Source organism: Pinus tabuliformis, chromosome 7, assembly GCF_031772625.1.
Source record: "Pinus tabuliformis cultivar Carrire ecotype Pingquan chromosome 7, CPIR1, whole genome shotgun sequence".
In the NCBI taxonomy this organism is placed as follows: Eukaryota; Viridiplantae; Streptophyta; class Pinopsida; order Pinales; family Pinaceae; genus Pinus; species Pinus tabuliformis.
In genome coordinates, this window is record NC_142293.1 from 138,715,442 (window position 1) to 138,738,954 (window position 23,513).

A 23,513-nucleotide genomic window follows, 5' to 3' on the forward strand; every position below is an offset into this window, starting at 1 on the left:
AAAAAATTCTTCAACAAAGAATAAAAACTACACCACCAAAAATTAATAAACCTAAAATTAAAAAAAAAAAAAAAAAAAACCTATATGTCAGTAAGCAATTAATGGAAAGGGAAGAAATGGAACAACAGTAAGGACATGTCCATATTAAATGTTTGTACAAGAATTAGTTTGCTACATAAATCATACAACATGGAGGAACCATTGTGTTTAAGCTTCGATGTGTTTGAATATGATCTGCATACCATGCTGAGGCTGGAGAATAAACATAACGATGGGAGCATGCTGGTAGGCAGATGAAAAAGTGAATGAGAATCTCTGTAAAATCATAGCTAACACAGTCTTGGCCTCCAACATGGAAAAGTTTTGGCCAATACATGATCTTGGACCCACAGCAAATGGCAAATAGGCATTTGGATGAACGGTTGCCCTTGAAGGACCATCTGCAAATCTTTCTGGCTTAAACATGTTTGCATCTGGGCCCAGAGCTTCTCATTGTGATGCACTTCCAGAATTGATAAAGTCAAGGCTGCACCTTTTGGAAGTGAGAAAGCCCCGAGCTTCATGTGTTTGTATGCTTTTCTTATCAACGTGCACGCAGGTGGATATTGCCTTCATTTAACACCATAGTCATCTGTCCACCAGAGAAAACAGAGAACAGTCACCAGCTTAAATGACAAATAACCAACAAATAGAAATATATGATAGCTGCAGAGTTGATCAGTTTATCGTGTTAATTAATTAGGTGTACTTTCGTCGACTCAGCTACCTAATGTAATGGCAGCTACATCCGAGAAGGTCAAGATTTGACTAATGTGAAAACATTCAAAATAGATTCACCCGAGTAATGTGAAAACAAATGGTAGCTACCAAAATTATTGTCACGATGTCTACTTGATTTATGAAGATCAACTGATTGAAGAGTGGTGGAAGCCTCAGTGTAATGGTCAAGTTTGATTGGAATCTTGAAACAAATTGTCAAGGTTTTACCATATAATTTTTTTACATATGATTGAATTTGTCATTAAACTTTTACACAAACTCTTTTATACCAGCTCAAATGCTTACACAGAGTCTGAAATACAAGGTACATGCTTTGCCATGGATGCTCTGGCTGCTCTTGACTCTGCTATCAGCGCTGTTTCATCGATTTCTGGGTCTAGTTCTGATACTACTGCTGCTGGATCTATTATTAGAACACGATCCATTGGATAATTGTGAAATTTTTTATTTTTCAATTTGATATATTACATTTTTTCTTATTAGGATGAACAATTTGTCTAGAGAATAATGGTAACTGTTAAATGAAAAATTTGATGGGAAAAATATTTTTCAACGGTGGAAATTAAAAATGTGGGATGTCCTAGTACAACAAAGGTTGGATAAAGCATTTTGATGGTAGTAGCGAGAAGGCTGCAATGATAAGGAGGCAACTAAATCTACTTATTTATTTATGACATCAGCAACTGGGTCATATGAGCGAGAATGAGAAAGCACAAATTACTTCTAACTTTGAAATTTCTCAATTTAGTTTTCTAAAAAAGTTGTATATTTGGAAAACAACGTAGGTAGATATCTAAAGCAAGCAGTCATATTAGTTAAGGAATTTTTTATTATATTCATTCTGGTATTTGGGCTACCCCTTCAGATATCTAAAGCCATAAGTCATGTGTAAAGGAATTCTTTATTATATTCATTCTGATATTTATTTATTTGTAATATTTATAGATAATTTCTCCATAAAATTGTTAGTTTATGTTTTGAAAAAAAAAAGATAATGTGTTTGATACATTTAAACAATTTAGAGTAATGGTAGAAAATAAAACTAGGAAAGCAATTAAATATTTGAGAACAGATAATAGGGGCTTGTTGATTTCTTTAGAATTCAAAAATTATTGCAAAGATGTTGGAATAGTAAAACCATTATATATACTCCTACAAAGAGTAAGGGAGATACTCAACAATGCCAATTTGTAACAAAAATTGTGGGTAGAAGAAGTACTACTTGTTATCTTGTAAACAGATCACCATCAGTTACAATAAACTATAAAATAAGTGAAGAGATATGGAAAAGTCACTCTTGTGATTATTCAAACTTAAAAATCTTTGGTTGTGAAACTTACACACTTGCTCTTAAGAATCAACCATCTAAATTAGTCCCTAGATAAATATATATATGTTTGTTGATTATGATAATGTTGCCAAGGGATATAAATATTGTGGGACCCTACTTCGCACAAAATCATCATCAATAAAGATGTGATATTTGATGAATCCTCTCTTATTAAATCATATTGTGCACAAGATGTTTTGAAATAGGTATAGGAACAAGCACCAAATTAACAAATTTAGATTGAGATTAAACCCTCCATAGACACATGGAAGCTAGAAGAAACTTTTGATAATAAATAAGTCATATATGTTGAATACACTAAGGAAGATCTAACAAAAGATCTACACCGAATAGAAAACCTCCAAAAGGGTATATCAATTTCACATTATTTATTTCTTTGGTTATTTGTGATGGGGAACCTTCTTGTTGCTTTGAAATAGGATTTGGGATCTGTTAGAACTTTTGAAACAAAGAAATGTTGTTGGATGTAAATGGATTTACAAATTGAAGAGAAGTGGTGATACTGATATTGAAAGGTATTGATGCAGGAGCATTCAACCCAAGAGAAAATCATTGTAAAATCATTGTAATTAAGTAGACATAGGGAGTCATGTATCTTAAGAAAAGTTAGTTTCCTAAGTCTCAAGTCAATTTAATATTAGACCTTTAAGTGATTTAATAGATAATGAGAGGAAGTGGTAAATACTCTCGAATTAAAGGAGACCCTGAGTAGGTAGTAACGACAAAAGAGTTCAAAGTCAATTACAACTTTTAAACACTTGCATGGTTCGAGGAACTAGAGGGAGAGCTTTTAGGAATTTAATGAATTAGAAGTGGACATAGAGGATAGAGTACATCTAGGAGTTGGTTCAATAGATCTAGGAGTTAAACCAGGATGAGTTCAACAGAACTCACTGGCATATATGTAAGCCCACAGGCAGAGTCAAAAGGGAGGCCACAATATTGAAGAATAGACCTATGCGAGACAGAGAAGTCTCGAATGTAATCATTTGTTTATATATATATATACAGAGATTCATTCCTAACTTTGTCAGTATGCGTGAAACGAGTATTTCATGGATGAATTACTCATGAATTTGTAGGTTCTGTAACAAGCTTGCATGCAGAGTTCTAAAGGTCATGCAGAGAAGCAAATGATTCAGAGGAATCATAAAGGGATCTTTGAATCCAAGCGAAGAGACAGAGTGTAGCTCTGGAGAGAAGGAGCGAAGTGAGAATTCGCTGAAGAGTTAAGCTCAGAGAAGTTTAACAACGGAGGAAAAAGGTGAAACCTTGAAGAAATCCCAAATCACAGAGAAACGCTGAAGAAACAACGTAAATTCTAAGTAAAAAGAAGAGCGGAGATGATCCGAATTGGATCCTAGAACACTCTCTAAATTTTCATGACTGTTTCAAATTATGCTAAAAGATTCAAGTCTTAGAAAAATCAAAGCTATTAGAAGGAATCCTCGTAACAGTTGCAGTTGTGGCCAGAGCGGAGCAACGAGGACCCTCGGTTGAGCGTGCAAACCGTTGGCCCATGGTAACGCGCACTGGCACAAATTGGCAAAACCAGAGGCCAAATCAAGAAATAGATGCTAAAGCGCTAATCGCGTATCGCAGGGCATCCCCCTCAGTGAAGGAAAGCCCCGAAGTGCCTGGACCCGAAATCGTTATAAAATTCGAAAAAGTAACGCATTCGGTTCCGTAGCGTAGGATTCCACAAACCGGCAGGATATCGGAAGGCCTCGAGGTGATAAGAAGTTTTGACTGAGTCCTGCCAAATGCCACACATCAAGTGACACGCATTTGGTGGATGAGAGAGAAAACCGCTCGCATCGGATGAGTAAACATTGTGCAACTTGTCTGCTCGATATGAAGGACGACCGTAGAATCTGGGGGGCCCAGATCAACAGTGGAGATGTGTCCCGACGACTGACGGATTTGACAAGTCAAAAAGCAAGATGATAGGGGATTTGAAGTCCAACGGGTATGATGAGTTGGCAAACGATTCATGATTCGCAGGCGATCTTGAAGCAAACGGAATTAACGACCCTTCAAAAAAGATTCAAGGAATCTGACACCTAGTTCGTTGGGAAACAGGTGGCCACCTCCCTGCGAGGCATTACCCAGTGATGATGATGCAGAGTAGAGGAATTCAAATGGACAAAGGTAAGGAAACCAGAAGGCCGAGAAGCGGAAATGAACAGTCAAAAGAACAGATTGGCTTTAACGCCGTGACCTGACAAAAGCAAAGGGATGAACAGAGAGGCAAACAAGAGTTAGCTATACACAAAAGTTAAGAGCAGAGAATAGAGAGAAGAAGTCGAGCTGACCTGAAGGCAGCATCGAGCCAGATAGAGCGAGAGAGACTCAGAGAGTCTGTGTAATCCATTGAAGGCTTGAGAGGTTCAAGCAAAATCCTCGACATAGGCCTGTCATACTGCTATGACCCTCAGAGGTCGAGTTTCAGTAAGGAGAGTCTGTGCACTCCATTCCTACTGAATTCATTCTGTTTAGTGAGTCTCAAATCGAGCTCACTGTTGTAAAAGCTTTACTTGAAAACATAATAGAGAGGCCACCACTAAAAGGCTGGACCAGGAGATGTAAATCAGGAGCATTGGGTGAACTCCTTATTAAACTTGTTTTGTTTACATGTTTGACTGTTATGTTTTCTCTAACTGCCTCAGTGTCTATGTATTTCACAATCTTATCGATCCATTGCATAAACTAACATAGGCACATCCATGCACATGAATTTGTAATACCTTTAATTCTTTGTCCTGGATAAATTCCAGATCAAGTGGTATCAGAGCTCTAGGTTACTAAGGTTAGACAAGCTTGTGCTAGATCTTGTTGTTGAGTGCTAACTAGATCAATGCTTAAATTAGGAGAAGGAAAGTTGGCTGAAACTAACCTAGAAATTGGAAGAGTCTATTCTAAGAGGAAAATGTCAGAAGAAAATCCCTTGGAATCACACCCCTAGTTCAAGGATAGTTTTATGACCATGAGATCCATGGTGGAGGAAATGTATAGGGAATTTAAGAAAAATAGAGATGAAGATTCATCAAACTCCAAACAAGACAAAGGAGTAGAAGAATCTCTCCTCCATGACCACTCTAAAGGCAAAGGGAAAGAAGAAAATTTTCTCACGCCTCCTAATAGCCCTGAAAGTAAAAAGAAGACTTCTTTGATTAAATTAGATGTTAAATTTGATTTACCAATATATGATGGAGAGTTGAGTGCAGAGAAGCTAGATAATTGGATCAGATAGATTGATGTTTATTGCAGAGTGCAGAGCATTGACTCAGACAAGAGTAAGATTCAGCTAGCTAGCCTACGCCTTGGAGGCACTGCCTTGGTATGGTGGGAAGGCAGGACACAAGCTGACATGAAGAAACATGGTAAGATTCTTTCTGTCTGGAGTGAATTTGTTTCTGCAATTAAAAAGAAATTCTATCCACTAGCCTACATGCAGCAAGCCATGATGAGCTGGCAAACTCTTCGACAACTAAAAGGGAAAAGTGTACAAGGTTACACCCAAGAATTTAGGAAAAGAGCTTTGATTCTAGGAATTTCTTTAGACTCACCTGAGACTCTGTTGAAGTATATAGGTGGTCTACACAGCTACATGAGGCACACTATCCTCATGTTTAATCCCACCAGCATAGATGAGGTATCCATTCAGGCTACGTATCTAGAAGCTAGAGGTAAGAATGGGAACCCAAAAGTTGGGGGATCATCCAAACCCACTGTAAGAAAAAATAAGGAGAAAAGAAAACAGAAATGGAAAGAGAGGAAGACAAACACTGTACAGAAAAGCAAGTCTTCATGCACTCACTGTAAGAAGGATGGGCATGATGATGAGCACTGCTGGATTCTACATCTGGAGTTGAAACCTAAGAAGTTTGAGGGCAAGAAAAAGAAGACTGTTGTAGCTATTCAAAAAGATTTGGGGTCAGACTCAAGAGATGAAGCAACAATCGCTACCACAGGTATAGAAGGTAAAAATTCTGAAGCATCTACTAGTAATTCTGCACAATCTACTGATAATGAAGAAAATGAGAGAAAAAGACGTGAGCTTTTTCATATTCGAGTTATTTCTAATCATCAAAAGATTGATACTTTGTTTGATAGTGGCTCACAAGTACATTTATTTTTTAAAGAAATTGTAAAGAAGTTGGGATTACTAACCACACCTCACAAGAAACCATATCCATTAGGTTGGTTATGTGATAAAGCAAAGCTACAAGTGACTAGACAATGTAAACTTAAGTTTTCTTTTGGGTCAACCTTTGTAGATGAGGTTGAGTTAGATATAGTTCCTTTGGATATATGTGGAATTGTTTTAGGAAGTCCTTGTATGATAGAAAAATCTATTTTCTATAGAGCTGAGAACAAGTATCTATTGGTTAAAGATGGAATCGAATATATTGTAAGAGCTCATAAGCTCAAGAATAATTATAGTCTCATAAACTCAGGGCAGATGAAACAAATTGTAAATTCATGCAAACAATTTTTACTAATGGTTGTAAAGGAAAAGAAGCATGATAAAACCAATGTATTTGAGGGCTGTGATGCTAAACAACAAGCTGATTTAGAAAAGGTTGTTTTAGAATATGATATATTGTTTCAAGAACCTAAAGGTTTGCCGCCCAAAAAGGAAATAGTGCATGATATTAATTTGCAACAAGATGCTCCATTGCCTAACATCGAAATGTATAGGTTGTCAGCTTTAAAGAATGCAGAAATCAAGAAGCATGTACAGGAGCTACTCGAGAAGGGGTTCATCAGACCTAGCACATCACCATGCAGGTCTCCAATTGTTCTGGTGAGAAAGAAAGATGGCTCGTGGAGAATGTGCATTGATTACCAAGCACTGAATAAGATAACGATAAAAAATCGTTATCCCCTTCCTTGCATAGATGATCTATTAGATCAATTGAAAGACGTTGTTTATTTTTCCAAGTTAGACTTGCATAGTGGCTATCATCAGGTCAGAGTTGCAGAGCAAGATGCATGGAAGACTTCTTTCAAAACAAAGCAGGGACTGTATGAGTGGATGGTTATGCCTTTTGACTTAACTAATGCTCTTGCTACTTTCATGAGAGTAATGAATGATGTACTCAGACCTTTTCTTGATGACTTTGTTATTGTATATCTGGATGACATTCTTATATTTAGCAAAGCGTGGGAGGAACAATTAAAGCATGTTAAGTAGACTCTAGATGTTTTGAAAAGAGAAAATCTTTATGTTAAACTATCAAAATGTGAATTTGGAAAAACATCTTTGAATTATTTGGGACATATAGTAGGGGATGGTGAATTGAAGATAGATCCCTCTAAGGTTGCAGTCATTGTAGACTAGCCTAAACCCAAATCTACTACATAAGTTAGAAGCTTCTTAGGAGCACCACAATATTGGAGAAAGTTTAATTCTAACTTTTCCTTAATTGCGGCTCCCTTACATGCTTTAACAGGATTGAACAAGGTGTTTCAGTAGGGAGGCAAATAGTAGAAAGCCTTTAACAGCTTGAAAGAAAATATAAGTACAACACTAGTACTAGCACTACCTAATATTCAAAGACCATTTGAGATTGGAATAGATGCCAATGACTATGCCATGGGAGCAGTGTTGATGCAGCACGGTAAACCCATATGTTATCATTCTGAGACATTTAATTTTGCAGTAGTTAACTATCCCACATATGATAAAGAATTGTATGGATTAGTACAGAGTGTGAAAAAGTGGAAACATTACTTAATGGGCAAAGAGACAGTTACACATACTGATCATCAACCACTTCAATATCTACACTCCCAAACTAAGTTGCAGCAATCAAGACACTATAGATGGATGGGTTTTCTACAACAGTTTCATTTAGTCATCATATATAAAAAGGGCATACACAATAAATTTGCAACTATGTTGTCCAAACCAATTATAAAAGCATCTACTATACTTAAGCATAATTCAGTATTGGATGAGAGCTACATTGAACAATATGCTCAAGAAATAGATTTTAAAGATGTATATGCAACTTTAAGTCAAGGCAAACAAGTAGAAGAATTGGATTATCATGTTAAGGACCAACTCTTGTATCATTTTGGGAAGCTATGCATTCCACAAACTGAAAGAGTAAAGATAATTCGAGAAGCACACACTTCTCTAATATCAAGTCACCTTGGTGTAAGTAAAATGGTTGCACAACTACAAAGATTTTGTTATTGGCCAAAAATGAATGAGACAATTTCTAGATATGCAAGAGGGTGTACCATGTGTGCTAAAAGCAAGCCCAACAATAGAAAACTAGGCTTGTACACTCCACTACAAGTTCCTTCTCATCCTTGGGAAAGTGTTTCCATGGACTTTGTTGGAGGACTGCCTAAATCTAGGAAAGGTCATGACTATTTATATGTTGTTGTGGATAGGTTCAGCAAAATGTGTATTTTAATACCTTGTAACAAACAGATTACAGCTGAACAAACTGAAAAGTTGTTCTTCCAGCATGTATGGATCCATTTTTGATTACCCACTTCCACAATATCAGATCTAGATACCCGATTTGTTGGCAAATTTTGCTCAAGTTTGTGGGAATTGATGGACACCAGGCTGAAGAAGAGCACAACTTTTCATCCACAAACAAATGGGCAAACTGAAGTGGTAAAAAAGATAGTGATCCAGTTGCTCATAGGCTATTGTAGGAAGCATCCCAAACTTTGGGATGAACATTTATGTTATGTGCAGCATGCTTACAACTGAGCTAAACATTCTTCTACATAGAGATATCCTTTTGAGACCTGTTTTGGTTTCACATCGAGGTCTCCCTTGGATTTTGTATTTGGTAAGTACATAGTAGTTGATGGACATAGTGATGTGGACAAGGCATCCAAGTTCATTGAACAAATCCAAGAGATTCACCAGGTAGTACAGGAACAACTGGAAAAGAGCCAAGCCAAGTACAAGGCAAGGCATGACAAGCATCAGATGGAGCATAGTTTCCAAGTTGGTGATCAAGTCTAGCTGTATATCAGCAAAGATAGAATGCAAGGTGAAGGTAAGAAGCTAAATCCAATAAGGTATGGAAATTTCAAGATACTTGAGAAAATTGGTGATAATGTTTTTCGCCTTGATCTACCAGCTTACATGCACATCTACTCAGTCGTTAATGTAGACAGCTTAAGACTATTTGAACCTTCATTAATTGAAGATCCCTAAGATCAGAGTCAATTTCCTTCTATTGATGATATATTGCCTGAATATCTTAATGAATTGTAGGAAGATACAATTCTGGACAGGAAGGCAAGAACTACACGTAGAGGGGATGTTGAATACCTCAGGATTGGACTGAAAGGTTCAAAACCAAGCAGTGCGAAATGGATAGAAATTGAGCAAGCGAGGAAGAAATACCCTCACTTGATTGATGCTTAAAAATAAAACCAACTTTTGGTGGTCCAAAATATTTTTCAGTGGGAAGGCTGTGATGTGAATTAGATCCTACAACACTCTCTAAGTTTTCATGACTGTTTCAAATTATGCTAAAAGATTCAAGCCTTAGAAAAATCAAAGCTATCAGAAGGAATCCTCGTAACAACTGCAGTTGTGGCCATAGCGGAGCAATGAAGACCCTCGGTCGAGCACGTAAACCATTGGCCCATGGTGATGCGCACTGGCACAAACTAGCAAAACCAGAGGCCAAATCAAGAAATGGGGGTGGTTTCTGATGCGTGATTAGCACTAAAGTGCTAATTGCATATCTCAGGGCATCCCCCTTAGTGAAGGAAAGCCCCGAAGCACCTGGACCCGAAATCGCTATAAAATTCGGAAAAGTAACACATTCGGTTCCATAGCACGGGATTCCACAAACCGGCAAGATATCAGAAGGCCTCGAGGTGGTAAGTAGTTTTGACTGAGTCCCGCCCGATGCCACACATCGAGTGACACACGTCCGGTGGATGAGAGAGAAAACCACCCGCATCGGATGGGTAAACATCGTGCAACTTGTCCGCCCGATATGAAGGACGACTGTAGGATCTGGGGGGCCCAGATCAACGGTGGAGATGCGTCCCAATGACTGACCGAATTTGACAAGTCAAAAAGCAAGATGAAAAGGGATTTGAAGTCTAATGGGGATGATGAGTTGGCAAACGATTCATGATTCGTAGGTGATCTTGAAGCAAACGGAATTAACGGCCCTTCAAAAATGATTCAAGGAATCTGACAACCAGTTCATTGGGAAACAGGTGGCCACCTCCATGTGAGGTGTTACCCAGTGATGATGATGCAGAGCAAAGGAATTCAAATGGACAAAGGTAAGGAAACCAAAAGGTTGGGAAGCGGAAATGAACAGTAAAAAGAACAAACCAACTTTAAGGCCATGACCTAACAGAAGCAGAGGGATGAATAGAGAGGCAGACAAGAGTTAGCTAGATGCAGAAGCTAAGAGCAGAGAATAGAGAGAAGAAGCCGAGCTGACCTAAAGGCAGCATTGAGCCAGACAGAGCCAGAGAGAGTTAGAGAGTCCGTGTACTCCATTGAAGGCTTGAGAGGCAAACTCCTTGACATAGGCCTATCATACTACTATGATCCTCAGAGGTCAAGTTTCAATAAGGAGAGTCTGTGCACTCCATTCCTACTAACTTCATTCTATTTAGTGAGTCTCGAATCGAGCTCAATGTTGTAAAAACTCTGGGTGAAAACATAATAGAGAGACCACCACTAAAAGGCTAGACCAGGAGACATAGCCGAGGAGCATTGGGTGAACTCCTTATTAAACTTGTTTTATTTACATGTTTGATTGTTATGTTTTCTCTAACTACCTCAGTGTCTGTGTATTTACTACCTCAGTGTCTGTGTATTTCGCAATCTTATCGATCCATTGCATAAAGTAACATAGGCACATCCATGCACATGAGTCTGTAATACCTTTAATTCTTTGTCCTGGATAAATTCCAGATTAGGAGAAGTAAAGTATCGGTTCATATGAGCCATTAGATCTCAAAGATAAACATTCTTCGCATAAGAGGAGAGCGCAGGAGATAACTGGTGAAAAGGCAGCTTTATAACCTTAAGTGGTGTTTTGGGCGGTAAAGGAGTGGTAAGTGGTATCGAAGTTTAGTCCTCTGATTCCATTAATAACGCGACACGTAGCAGCGGGGGTGTGTGGGAAAACCGCTTTATCAGGTAGTTGAACCCTGCTCGTTGTTTGTCCGAAATAAACAACAAGCGTTAGATTTGAAGGAGAAAGATCGACGACGGAGTTATTTACAAAGTTTAAGTCCCACAAGTGTAAAACCCAGTTTACACTAAAAATGAGCGCAAAACATAGTTGGATTTAGAATCCAAACTTGAAAAATTATAAAATTTGGCCTATACCCTTATCGAGTCCAAGAGTATGATTGCATCAGAGGTTTATGTGTTATAGCATCGGTCCTTTAATACTCCGACTTGCGATATGGTGATGAAGCGATGCGTTGATAGCCGATAATCGGCGATCGGAGATCGGAGGGGTCGGAAGATGGAGATTGGTGCAACAGAAAGGCGATAGACTAAGAGGTAGACCTAATGATAAATATATATGTGGGCTTAAGATATTTGAAGTCCAGTTCTATGTTCCGATGAGTTTCCTTTGTTTTGGGTATGTTTCCTTTGTAAATGAGATAGTAAATAATTAAGCACTGATAGTGTATTCCGAGAAGTAATATAATCACATATCGGCATAGCGGAAGGATGGGTATTAAGGTGAATCGCGGCGGAGTCGATTGTGATCAGCGACAAAGGTAACCTCGAAATTTGTACGGAAGTCGTACGAAAAGCAGAAAAAGGTCTGTTTTGTAGCATTTTCCTTTGTAAATGGGTTTTAAAAGGGAAAATAGCATTGATGAGGGATTTATGTGTGAAAACCATATGTAACCAAAGTTAAGGAAGGTAAAGGTTATATATGCGGGTTTAAGGGTTACGATGGTTTAATGAAGGTTTGTAAGAGTTAATGAGTCCCGAATGGAAGGAGAAAGGGTTATATTGAGTTTAAAGTCCCGATAGGAGGTTTAGGTGGGGTGATTGAGTTCTAACATAAAGGAACTGTAAAAGAGGGCCTTAACCATTATAGGTTGAAAATTTGACTCCTTCGAGAGTCAAATACCTGGGATAGTTGTGTTTATGCATTTTTATGCATGCTGTGGGTATAAGCGGGGGTAACCCTGACATCATAGTGGTATCAAAGCAGGTTGTACTTGAAGTAATTGGGGTCAAAACAGAACAAAGAATTCTATGAGAAAGAATTGAGAACAAAATATGTGTTAAGGTGTTTATGCAGGAAAGAGGAAGGATCAAAGTCTAATCTGAGAGAAGGAAGGCACACAGAGGTGATGTGTAGTAGATCTTGCAGATGCAAGAAATAGAGGACAATCCATCTAAGGCACAGGTGGAATGGTGAAACAAGATCATGCTGATATCTTGAAGGTGAGGTAATATGTTATGTTCTGTTTTAAATTGAGAATGTGTGTTTATATGCTAATGCACATGTGACAGCAAGAGAAGCTGTGAAAGGAGAACCATATGTGTTCTTGAAGACAGAGTAAGGAAAACACTATTATGGAAAAGTGGCAGTGAACCTGAAAAATCCAACAAGAGATTGGATAGAGGACAACTGAAGTGTTCTCAAGAGAGAGTGAGATATTGCAGAAGCATAGAAGGAGGAAAGGTGTTGCTCAAGAGAAGGTTCCAGACAGAGGACCCGTACTTACCAAAATACTGAGTGAGGAGAGATTAGTGAGGTAAGATTGTAGTGAGGAGAACTAGCTGTTGCAGAGGCTTGTTACAGATGAGTGAGGAGCTCATAAAGAAAGAGGAGAAGAAGATGACTACTGATAGTCATAACAGAGGTTCAGAGAGAAGCCACAACAGAAGAAATATGAAGAAATAAGATGCCAAAGCAAATGGCAAGAGGATGAGTCAAGAGGAAATTGACAAAGAGATTGCAGAGTTAAAAGAACAACTCGATGCATTAAAGAGGATACTAGAGGAAAGCCAGAGACTAGGTTGGGTCTTAAGGAAGAAGCAAATGAAATGGCATGAGATACAGAGAAGGATACAGCAAAAGCAAGTAAAGTGGCTAAGGGGAACACTCAAGGAAGTTGAGTTGGAAATGGAAGAGTCCATTTGTGAACCAGAACAGGGAGAAATTCTGGGAGAAAGTGAAGATGAAGACTTGAAGACTGAAATTTCAAGTGAGACCAAAAGGTCTGATGATTTTAAATCTGACAATTTGTGTATGTTTGCAGGTGAAACATGTGAAGGAAATTTTTTTGATATTGTCATAAAAGAGAAAGAAGACAAGAATAATCTAAATTTTGTTTTGGAAGAAGATGAGACAGATAGGTCTCATATGCAGTTGGAGAAAGATATCAAGCAACCAAGTGAAGGGCTTGAAGAGATTGAAGAGGTGACCATCGAAGAAATTCTGAATCATATGAAGGATTTAGAATGGCAAGGAGATATGATGGCTGAACCATCAAGTGAGACCATAGAGTCTTATATTTTTAAAACTGATAGTTTGTGTATGATGGCAGATATTGCAGGAGAAAAGCAACCTTTTGAAGATATCTTCAAAGGAGATGAAGATCTAGAAATAAAAGGTGACAAAGAAAACTTCTCAGAAGAAGAAGAATTTGACTGCATACAGAAGAAAAAGTTTATGGATGAGTCTATAGAAGCTGTCATAGAGATGAAGAATCAGGATCTTATTCTGATGAAGAATGAAGGAATATTGTCTCAGAAAGGTAATCAAATGAGTTTGATTAATGTTATTGATGAAAAACAGATACAAGAGAATGATAATGCAGATGGTGAGACAAGGATAGCTCTTGGAGAAGGTAAACAACAAGAGATTAAAAGAAAACTTGAAGAAGAGACTATGTTAGTTGAAAACATAGTAAAAGATCATCAATTCACCATGATAATAGGCATCGTGGAAATAGCCATGGAAGCTATTGAGGAAGAAGGACATCTACTGAAATATGTTAAGAAGGAAGAAGTCTATGAAAAAGACTTAGCAAAGGGAGAAAGAACACTAATAAAGGAGTGTTTTGCAGAGCATAAACAATCTTTTGAAGCTGTCAGAAGTATGGAGAAGTATCTTTTAGAAGATAAAAACTCTGAAGTAAAAGAGGATGGAGAATGTTTCTTAAATGAGAGAAGCAGTGATTTATTGCAGCAGAAAGGACTTAATAATGAATGGATGTGTGAAGATGTGACAACACATGAACAAGTTCTTGTGGAAGAAGGAGATGAATTCAGTTTGAAGAGCTGATATGTGAAGCAACAGTTGAGACTGTTGAACCTTATGATTTCCAAACTAATAATTTGTTTATAAATGCAGGAAACATAAGTGATGATGAAATACTTATGAAGTGTCACAAAGAGATTACATTGCTGGGATATTTGCTGAGAAATTCAGAGTATGACAGTGTGATTACAAAGGAAGGAGTTCACTATGGTGGAAAAGAGTAGGAAGACATCATTAGGACAAATGATGTGGAGGAGAAACTAGTCGACAGTCTCATGAATTCTTTTGAGAATTCAACACAACGTATTGATGTGATGACAGAGGAGAAAGAAATAGAGCAATAAACTAAATTGTTTCCAAAGGAGGATAAGGCACAAAAGCCTTTTGTTTTTTATGTTAACAAGTGTTTTGTGAGTGCAAGTTTTGTTGTAGGTGCTGGAGGAGATTTGGCACAGATGAACAACCAAATAAAGATGAGAGAAGAAGATTTTGTGGAAGAATTCAATCCATGGAACAAAGATGTTAAATTGTTGGAAAGAGTGCTGGATAGTCATGATTCAATCATGAAAGAGGGTAAAGATGATAGGGAGGCAGCCAATATAGGAGTCACAACAAAAGTCAGCATAAGAGTCAACATAGAAGTTAGCATAGCAAGTATGGAAAAAGTTGGAACAAGAATAACAGAACAAGAAGAAGAACAACAGATTGAAGAACTAGTTGACAACAACAACAATCTGAAGCAAAGAGAAAGAGGAAGAAGTAAGAAGTAGAATATAGACCAGTCCAAAGATGTACTAGAAACAGAGATTGAAGAAATGTGGCAGCTAATGATGAAGCAGTCCAAATGGAGGAAAATGGTAGCAGCATGAAGTGTGATCAATCAGAGTTTGAATTTAATTGACAAAGAGAAGAAAATGGAGCAGAAGACAACAGAAGTGCAGCAGCAATAAAGGAACAAGACATTTGGGCAGTTACAACACAAAGTATGGGATCCAGGAAGACCAAGATCAAAGACACATGATCAGGAGATCATGAATATTTTCTACTTTGGGAGTCTGATGCAGGAGCATTCAACCCAAGAGAAAATCATTGTAATTAAGTAGACATAGGGGGTCATGTATCTTAAGAAAAGTTAGTTTCCTAAGTCTCAAGTCAATGTAATATTAGAGCTTTAAGTGATTTAATTAGATAATGAGAGGAAGTGGTAAATACTCTCGAATTAAAGGAAAACCTGAGTGTTATCACTTAGAAGTATTCCCTAGAAGTTTTAAAAAGAAGGAATAATCTGAGGTAACCACAAACCTAATCTTTTAGACTCAGGTTCTAGCCAACCTAAGTCTAGAGAGGGTTCTCTCTTTATAATTTAACTTTGTTTTAGGTGGGATTTCAGGCTAGTTCTTAGTGCTCATGATGTTTTGATTTTGATTGGGTGGTGGACTTATGGGAATAGATGGGAAAAGCAAGCCTTCAAGCCATTGGGCTATGGAGTAAATCAAAGAGTCGCTTAACTAGAGCAGATCAATTACTAAAGGTAGAGTTCACAGGGTAGGCTAGCACAACAAAAAGAAAATTTGCAGGTTCAAATGGATGAGGTAGTCCTAACCAAGGTAAAAGGGCAATGAAGAATCCTTAAATCAGGATTAAGATGAAGAACAGAAGGAGATCAGTAGCAAAGGGCAACTAAGAATCCTTTACTATGGACCAAAGCGGGGAAACTACGGAAGTAAGGGAGCAATTAAGAATTCCCAGACTAAGATAGTTTAGTAGAAACAGTGAGAAAGTAAACAGTCAAGACAAAGAGAATTAAAGCTAATTCTGAAATATCATTCCTTGTTTACTATTCAGTTTTCATAGAGAAACATGTGAATATTTATAAACATGAAGAGAATACAGTAATAAACACGAAGAGATAATACTTATTTGATTTCCACTATGCACAAGAATCCTGTGAAATGTCTTTAGCTTTATTTCATGATCCAGCAAGCCAATCCAATCTTGATTACAATAGCTCCTTAACTTGATAAGAAATGTCTACAGAAATGTCTTTGAATCCACCCTAATAATTTTGAAATTTGAAGTATTTATACAAAAAATGTTACAAAATATCTCCTAACAATTTGAGAATTATTCTAGGAAATCAAAATATCTTCGAGCATGAAGATAGAGACATGTGGAAAACTGCCTTCTTGCTGTCCCTTTTATTGTGATTGTCTTGGCTCTTGTAATTCGAATTTGGCTCTTTCAGTTGCTTGATATCTATGTGCTGGAATCACTTTATGTCTTCAACCTACTGATACTCTTTACCTTCTACACTTTGACCTTGTTTCACCTGTTTTACCTGGTTGCCATATGGATTTACCGCAATAACCTTAAAGCAAATCTGTTAATTTTACCCACCATTCATCTTTAGGTAATTTCATCTTTAGCATTTTTCTATATGTCTCATCAGCTTCAGTGTACTTCACAAAATTTGGCTTGTTGACAAACAAGTGCTTTACCTCATGCTCTAGGAAGAACAGATTTTCCAAATTATCATACAATACCTTTCCTGTGGGCAGAGCTTTTACCCCTGAAGTACTAGCTTGGTTGCTGGCCAACTTGTTTAGTCTCTCAACGTAGTCCTCTTGTGTCATAAGCTTGTCATGAATAACCATGGGATTGGGAAGACCTTTTTCCCTCAAAATACCAAACTTTGTCATGAATATATCAATATCAGCTTGTATGCTTTGGCATTTCTTCTTAAGATTCAGCATTGGGTTCCTTTTAGTAAGAATCTTCTTGATTTCTATGATGGTCCCTATCCTATCTTCTATGCCCAATTCATCTAGTTGATACTTTTTCTTGCTATTGAAGAGTGTTATCAGTTGGTTGGCCTCTTCCGACTTGTCTCCCAGCTCTTCTCTTGCCTTTTGAATTGCTTTGGTGGCCACTTTCACTAGTTCAGTCTGCTAAAAAATTACTTGAATTGATGACCAAACATCATTGACAGAGTCAATGATGTTGGCCCAGAGCATCTACTTTATATCTCCTAGTGGTTGTTGCAATGTTAAGTCCTTTTCAAGGATTTTTATCCTTTCACCCATTCTTTGACTCTTCTGAGCTTCTTATTTCTGTTGTATTTGTGCAAGTTTGCAGTAACTTGACACTTTTTCTCTAAGCCTTTTAAGCTATGTAGCCTGGATGGTCATTTCCTCCATGGCTTTTACTAACTCAGTTGTTTTCTCTATAGATGTACCTGCACTTGTAGATGTACCTATGACTGGCATAGCTGTAGCTGGTGGAACTGTTGGTGCTAAGGAAGTAGCCAATGTAGAGGGCACTGCTGTAGAGACTGTAGGAATGACAGTCTGTGGAGTGGTGGCCAACTCACTCTGTTTAGACTGAATCAATCTGTCTAGCTATTTTTCTGTTATTTTTAATTTATCATTTAGCTTAAGGACTAAGTTCATAAGCTCCCCCTGTTCCTTCTAGCTTTCTAGTACTTCAGCTGTTTGTGGATGATGCAAATGAGGGATTTTGAGTTGCTTTTTCAAAGCAGCTATGTCCTCATTTTTCTTTTTAATTAGCTTTTTTGCAGCCTTTACATCCTTGGGATCATGTCCCAACTCTATGATTAAGTCCTCTAAGGACTTTATCCTGGTATCCTTGGCCTGTGAAGAGGCCTTTCCTAGTTGGAATTGTGTTGATATATTATTCAGTAAATTTTGTAGTTGATGTGCTGCAACGGCCTTGCTGGTCAATGTAGAATAGACCATTTCTCCGGTCTGTTTGTGCAATTCTATTTGGTCGATAGGATGTATATCCTTCACCAACACCTCAAAATTTGTCTTCAAGTAATCTGCTATAGACCTAGGCTGCTGTGTGGTAGGTTTCATGAAAGTCATTTGCATCTTACCTTCTTTTACATCAAAGGCTGACATTAGCCTTGTTTGATTAGTGGGAGCCATTTTAAGGTATTGTGCATAGCTCTGAGCCTTCAACCTTTCATTTTTGGCCTTTATCTCTTTGTATTTCTCTCTAATGTCTTGGTCCTGGCCAGTTGGAGCCCTGAATGAGGATACTTCCACGCTCTATTGTCTTTCCAGCATTTGAGCTTGTGTAGTGGAAGGTTCTTGTGTTCCTCTAGAGGGAGTGGTCTGCCTGCTCTCTGCCCTTTATGTACCTGTGGTTCCAGCTGTTTCCTATGTAAACTCTTGTTCTAAAAAAGGATTTAGCCTTTGTATTTTAACTTAAGTTTGTGCAACAAGTCTGTTAGAAGGAGTGGCTTCCTCCCTGTCTCTTTTGGGATTCTTCTCCTCATTTAGAGGAGTCTGTACAATAGGAGGAGTACTCATGATGTGTTCTGACTGAGCCAAATTTTCTGATATGTCTGGTTCCTTTGATTCTTCTTTCCCTTGAGGTCCTTCTTCTGCTTGTTTCTCACTGTGTTCCTATGTTTCCCTTTGGGATAGGGATTCTCTTGGAACATGTACAAAAGAATCTTCATCAAGTCTCCTTTCTAGATCAATCAACACATTATCAACAACAACTTATGTGCTATCTCTATCCACTAAAGTGTTCTCCACCCATTCTAGTTGATTTGCATATTGTTCTATCTCAGGAGTCCCGTGATGGATATAGGGAGACAATTTGTTCTTTTGTCTTCTATTGCAGATGAAATCAAAAGGGTCGTATCTCCATATGAAGCTTTGTTTCAGTCTAAACCTTTGAAGGATTTCTTCTGCTTCCTTTCCAGCTTCCCTACTGTTGCATATAAAGGGGCCAAGTTGGAATTTTATTCTGAGTTGAGCTTTCTTCTTAGCCTTTACAAAATGTACCTCATTTGAATTAATTATTTGCCTGTAGTACTCCGGAGCAAACAGTCTCATGGGGAGGTATCTTGGTAGTTTGTAGGGTGCTAACTCACAACCATATATTCTGATTTCAGTGTGATTTTGGTACAAGTACCAATCTCCCACTCTGTGTTGTTTGGACATCTATAGGACCCTCATGATATCTGCACTGATCCTAGGGGGAGTACTTCCTAACAACATAGCTTCCATTGGGTGCACAAAAGGATCTATGAAATCTGTATAAGTATAAGGAGAGTCATATTGGTGGATTAATGGGGTCCAGAAGACTACCGATCTAGGGTTGCCTTTGGTATCAAGCTTTTGAAGTGTATATGGGAATTTATCAGCTTGATAGTATAGGAAGGATGATATAAGACTGATGAGTACTTGAATACTCTTTCATTGTCCATTCTCATGAATTGATCATGCATTTTATCTACAATGAATTTGACATAGTCAAACATGATGGTAGGGGGATGTCTAGGGGTGTAAATGGAAATGAAGGCTATAATAATCTCATTGAAAAACTCACTGGTAGTCTAGCCTAAAACACTAGATATCATTGATATATTTCCCAGCCAAGTTCAAAGAATATGGTCCACATGTATGGGGGAGGGTCCTTTGGAATGTATTTCTCTTCCACAACGAAGGTCTCGAACAATTGAGCAAGCTTGATAGAGGTGATTGTAGAGAATCTGTCAAGTAGGTCTCCAACCTATTTGGGGGTCAGGTTTGCGCTAGTTGCAACTGGAATATTTCATTGATGGCCTAAGTAGTGATGGCGAATAATATAGTATGGTAAGGAGTCATCACTGCTCTTTGGCTAGGACTATAGTTCATATGGCAATAGTGGACAATTTTAGGTAAGATATGAACTCTAGGGAATTGGTACTTAGGAAAACCTGATTCCCACAAACCTATTTTGTTTGCATGGTTTAAGTACCAGTCCCTGTACCTGCAGTATAACTTCAGTGGGGATATGGACAGAGGTGTCTTTGATTTGAAAGTCTTTGTCTTCCAAAGGGAGATGGTCTAGATTCCGGTGGGGAGTAGTAATTTGTTATGAAACCAACTCAAGAAAAGATAGAAAAGATAGATCAACACCTTAGAATTCAGCCTCTTCGAGGGGGCAACCTCCTTTACATTACATAAATGAACAATTCTTGGATGATACAAATGACAAAACCTCCTTTCTATATATAGGAGTCTAAGGAGTCACAATATAATCTAGCCGACCTAACAATAATAATATAAAGCCACAAAAATAACAATAGAGGGATTCTATGGGGCACAGAAATAACAACATGGGGGTAATAGGGGCACAACAATATAAATAAGGGGTATAACTACAATAGTAATGGGGTAATCACTAGTATTATAGGGACCCAACATGCCCCTCTCCTTCAAAAAAGTGTTGTCCTCAACGCTTGAGTAGTTCTGGATACTTCTGCATAAAATTCTCATCCTCCCATGTGGAATCTTCAGCGGATAAGTTCTTCCACTTGATAAGATACTCTGAAATTGATCGATTTCGTAGCTGTCGAGTTCTTGTTTCTGTGACTGCTTACGGTTCCAATATAATTTTTCCTTCCTCGTCAAGTTTTGGCAATATTGTTTGAACTGGGAGCTTGTCGCCTATAACCTTCTTTAAACATGAAACATGGAAAACTGGGTGCAATCGAGAAGCTGCAGGAAGCTCCAATTTGTATGCCATAGTACCAATCTTTTGCAACACCTTGTACGGACCATAATACTTTGGTGATAATTTATTATCCTTCTTAGCTTGCTTTAGGGACATTTTCTTATATGGTTGTAGCCGTAGGAATACCCAATCACCTACATCAAAACTTCTTTCACTGCGATGTTGATCTGCCTGTTGTTTCATTCTATTTTGTGCCAACACGAGGTTATCCTTTAAGAGTTGGAGGACTTGTTGTTGATGTTCGATGTGATGTTCCACTGCCTGAACCTTAGAATTTTCTCTTAAATATGATGTGATGGATGGTGGTTGATACCCATAAAGTGCCATAAATGGGGTCATTTTTTTTGCTGTATGGAAGGAAGTGTTATACCACCATTCAGCCAGAGGCAACCATTTGACCCATTGTGTTTGTTTATCAGATACAAAGCAACGAAGATATCCTTCCAAACATTTGTTTACTATCTCAGTTTGCCCATCAGATTGAGGATGATAAGATGAGCTATGAGCTAACTGAGTACCAAGACAAGAAAATAATTCTGTCCAAAAATTTCCAGTGAAAATGGGATCTCTGTCACTTACAATAATCTTTGGGTTTCCATGTAGCTTTTGAATTGTTTCCATAAATGCAGTAGAAACTGTACTGGCTTTAAATGGATGTGATAATGCACAAAAGTGTGCATACTTGGTAAGTCTGTCAACTACCACCATGATGACACTCTTTCCCTCAGACTTGGGTAAACCTGTGATAAAATCCATTGAAACCTCCTCCCAACGTTGGCTTGGAATGGATAAAGGTTGTAATAGACCCGGTGTCTTAATTGTTTCAACTTTATTTTGTTGGCAAACCAAACATTCCGCCACAAACTTTTGAATATCTGATTTAAGGCCATCCCAAAAAAATTCCTTCTTAACCCTGTGGTAAGTTTTTAAAAATCCTGAGTGCCCTCCTAAGGGAGAAGTGTGCAATTCCATAAGAATCTTTTGTTTTAGCTGGGAATTCTTACAGAGGTATAAGCGATCTTTGTACCATAACGAATCATTTTTCCAGCTAAATGTATCAGACATACTGGAATCTTGTTGTAGCTTTCGAATAAGTGCCCACACTTCTTCATCATTCTTCCATTCCTCCCTTGCTTCGTTTATCCAATCTGGTTGGATAATAGAAATGGTGCACAACAATGCTTCCACATCCTCATCCTTTCTTGAGAGTGCATCTGCCACCACATTTTGCTTCCCTTTTTTGTAGATGATTTCAAAGTCATAACCCAACATCTTTGTGACCCACTTTTGTTGCTCTTCAGAGGATAATCTTTGTTCTAAAAAGTATTTAAGGCTATCATGATCCATTTTTACCTTGAAGTGTCTTCCCATTAGGTAGGGTCGCCATTTCTTAAGTGCATGGAGTATTGCCAACATTTCCTTCTCATAAATAGCTTTGCTTAAAAACTTTCCCTTGATTGGACGACTTTCAAAAGCAATGGGTCTTTCATCTTGCATTAGAACAACACCAATTCCATTTCCTGAAGCATCACATTCCACAATAAAGGTTTTTGTGAAGTCCGGTGTAGCTAAGACCGGTGCTTGGCACATTGCCTCTTTAAGATGTTCAAAGGCCTTTGTTGCTTCCGGAGTCCATGAAAATGCATCTTTCTTCAATAATGTTGTTAGAGGTGCTGCTATTCTCCCATAATTCTTAACAAACTTGCGATAATACCCTGTCAACCCAAGAAATCCTCGCAGATGCTTTATGGATGTGGGGATTTTCCATTCCTTAATGGCTTTAATTTTGCTAGGGTCTACCTTAACTCCTTCATGAGATACAATATGACCCAAATATTCCACCTCCTGGACTCCAAAGAAACATTTGGATCTTTTTGCATATAATTGTTTCTCCTCCAATAGTTGTAGCACCCTGTCAACATGTTCAACATGATCCTTCCAAGACTTGCTGTAGATTAGTATATCATCAAAAAATACTAACACAAATTTTCTAAGGAATGGTTTGAAAATTGAATTCATCAAACCTTGAAATGTTGAAGGTGCATTGGTAAGGCCAAAAGGCATGACCAAAAATTCATAATGACCCTCATGAGTTCTAAATGCCATTTTCGGAATGTCTTCAATCTTCATTCTGATTTGATGATATCCCGAACGAAGATCCAACTTGGTGAAGTAAATTGATCCATGCAATTCATCCAGTAATTCATCAATGACAGGAATGGGGAACTTATCTTTAATAGTGAGCTTGTTGAGCTCCCTATAATCCGGACACATGCGCCATGATCCATCCTTCTTGTGCACCAATACTACTGGAGTAGAGAAAGAACTTTGACTTGGTTGAATTATACCAGCCTCTAGCATTTCTGCAACCATACGTTCAATTTCACTTTTTTGGACATAGGGATATCTGTACGGCCTGATGTTTGGAGGAACACTTCCTGGAATCAGATGAATAGCATGATCATGATCACGCATAGGTGGGAGACCTTTGGGAGTCTCAAATACCTTGGAATGATTGTCCAAGACTTTTTGGAGATCTGGAGAAATAGATGATTCCGATGTGGAAACATCTAGCGAACATA

General features: G+C 38.0%; 1 pseudogene; it reads right to left on the bottom strand.

Moving 5' to 3' along the window:
• Positions 1-207: 207 nt before the first annotated feature.
• Positions 208-23,513, bottom strand: part of LOC149246138 (cytochrome P450 709B2-like) — a 184,236-nt pseudogene continuing 160,930 nt past the window's right edge.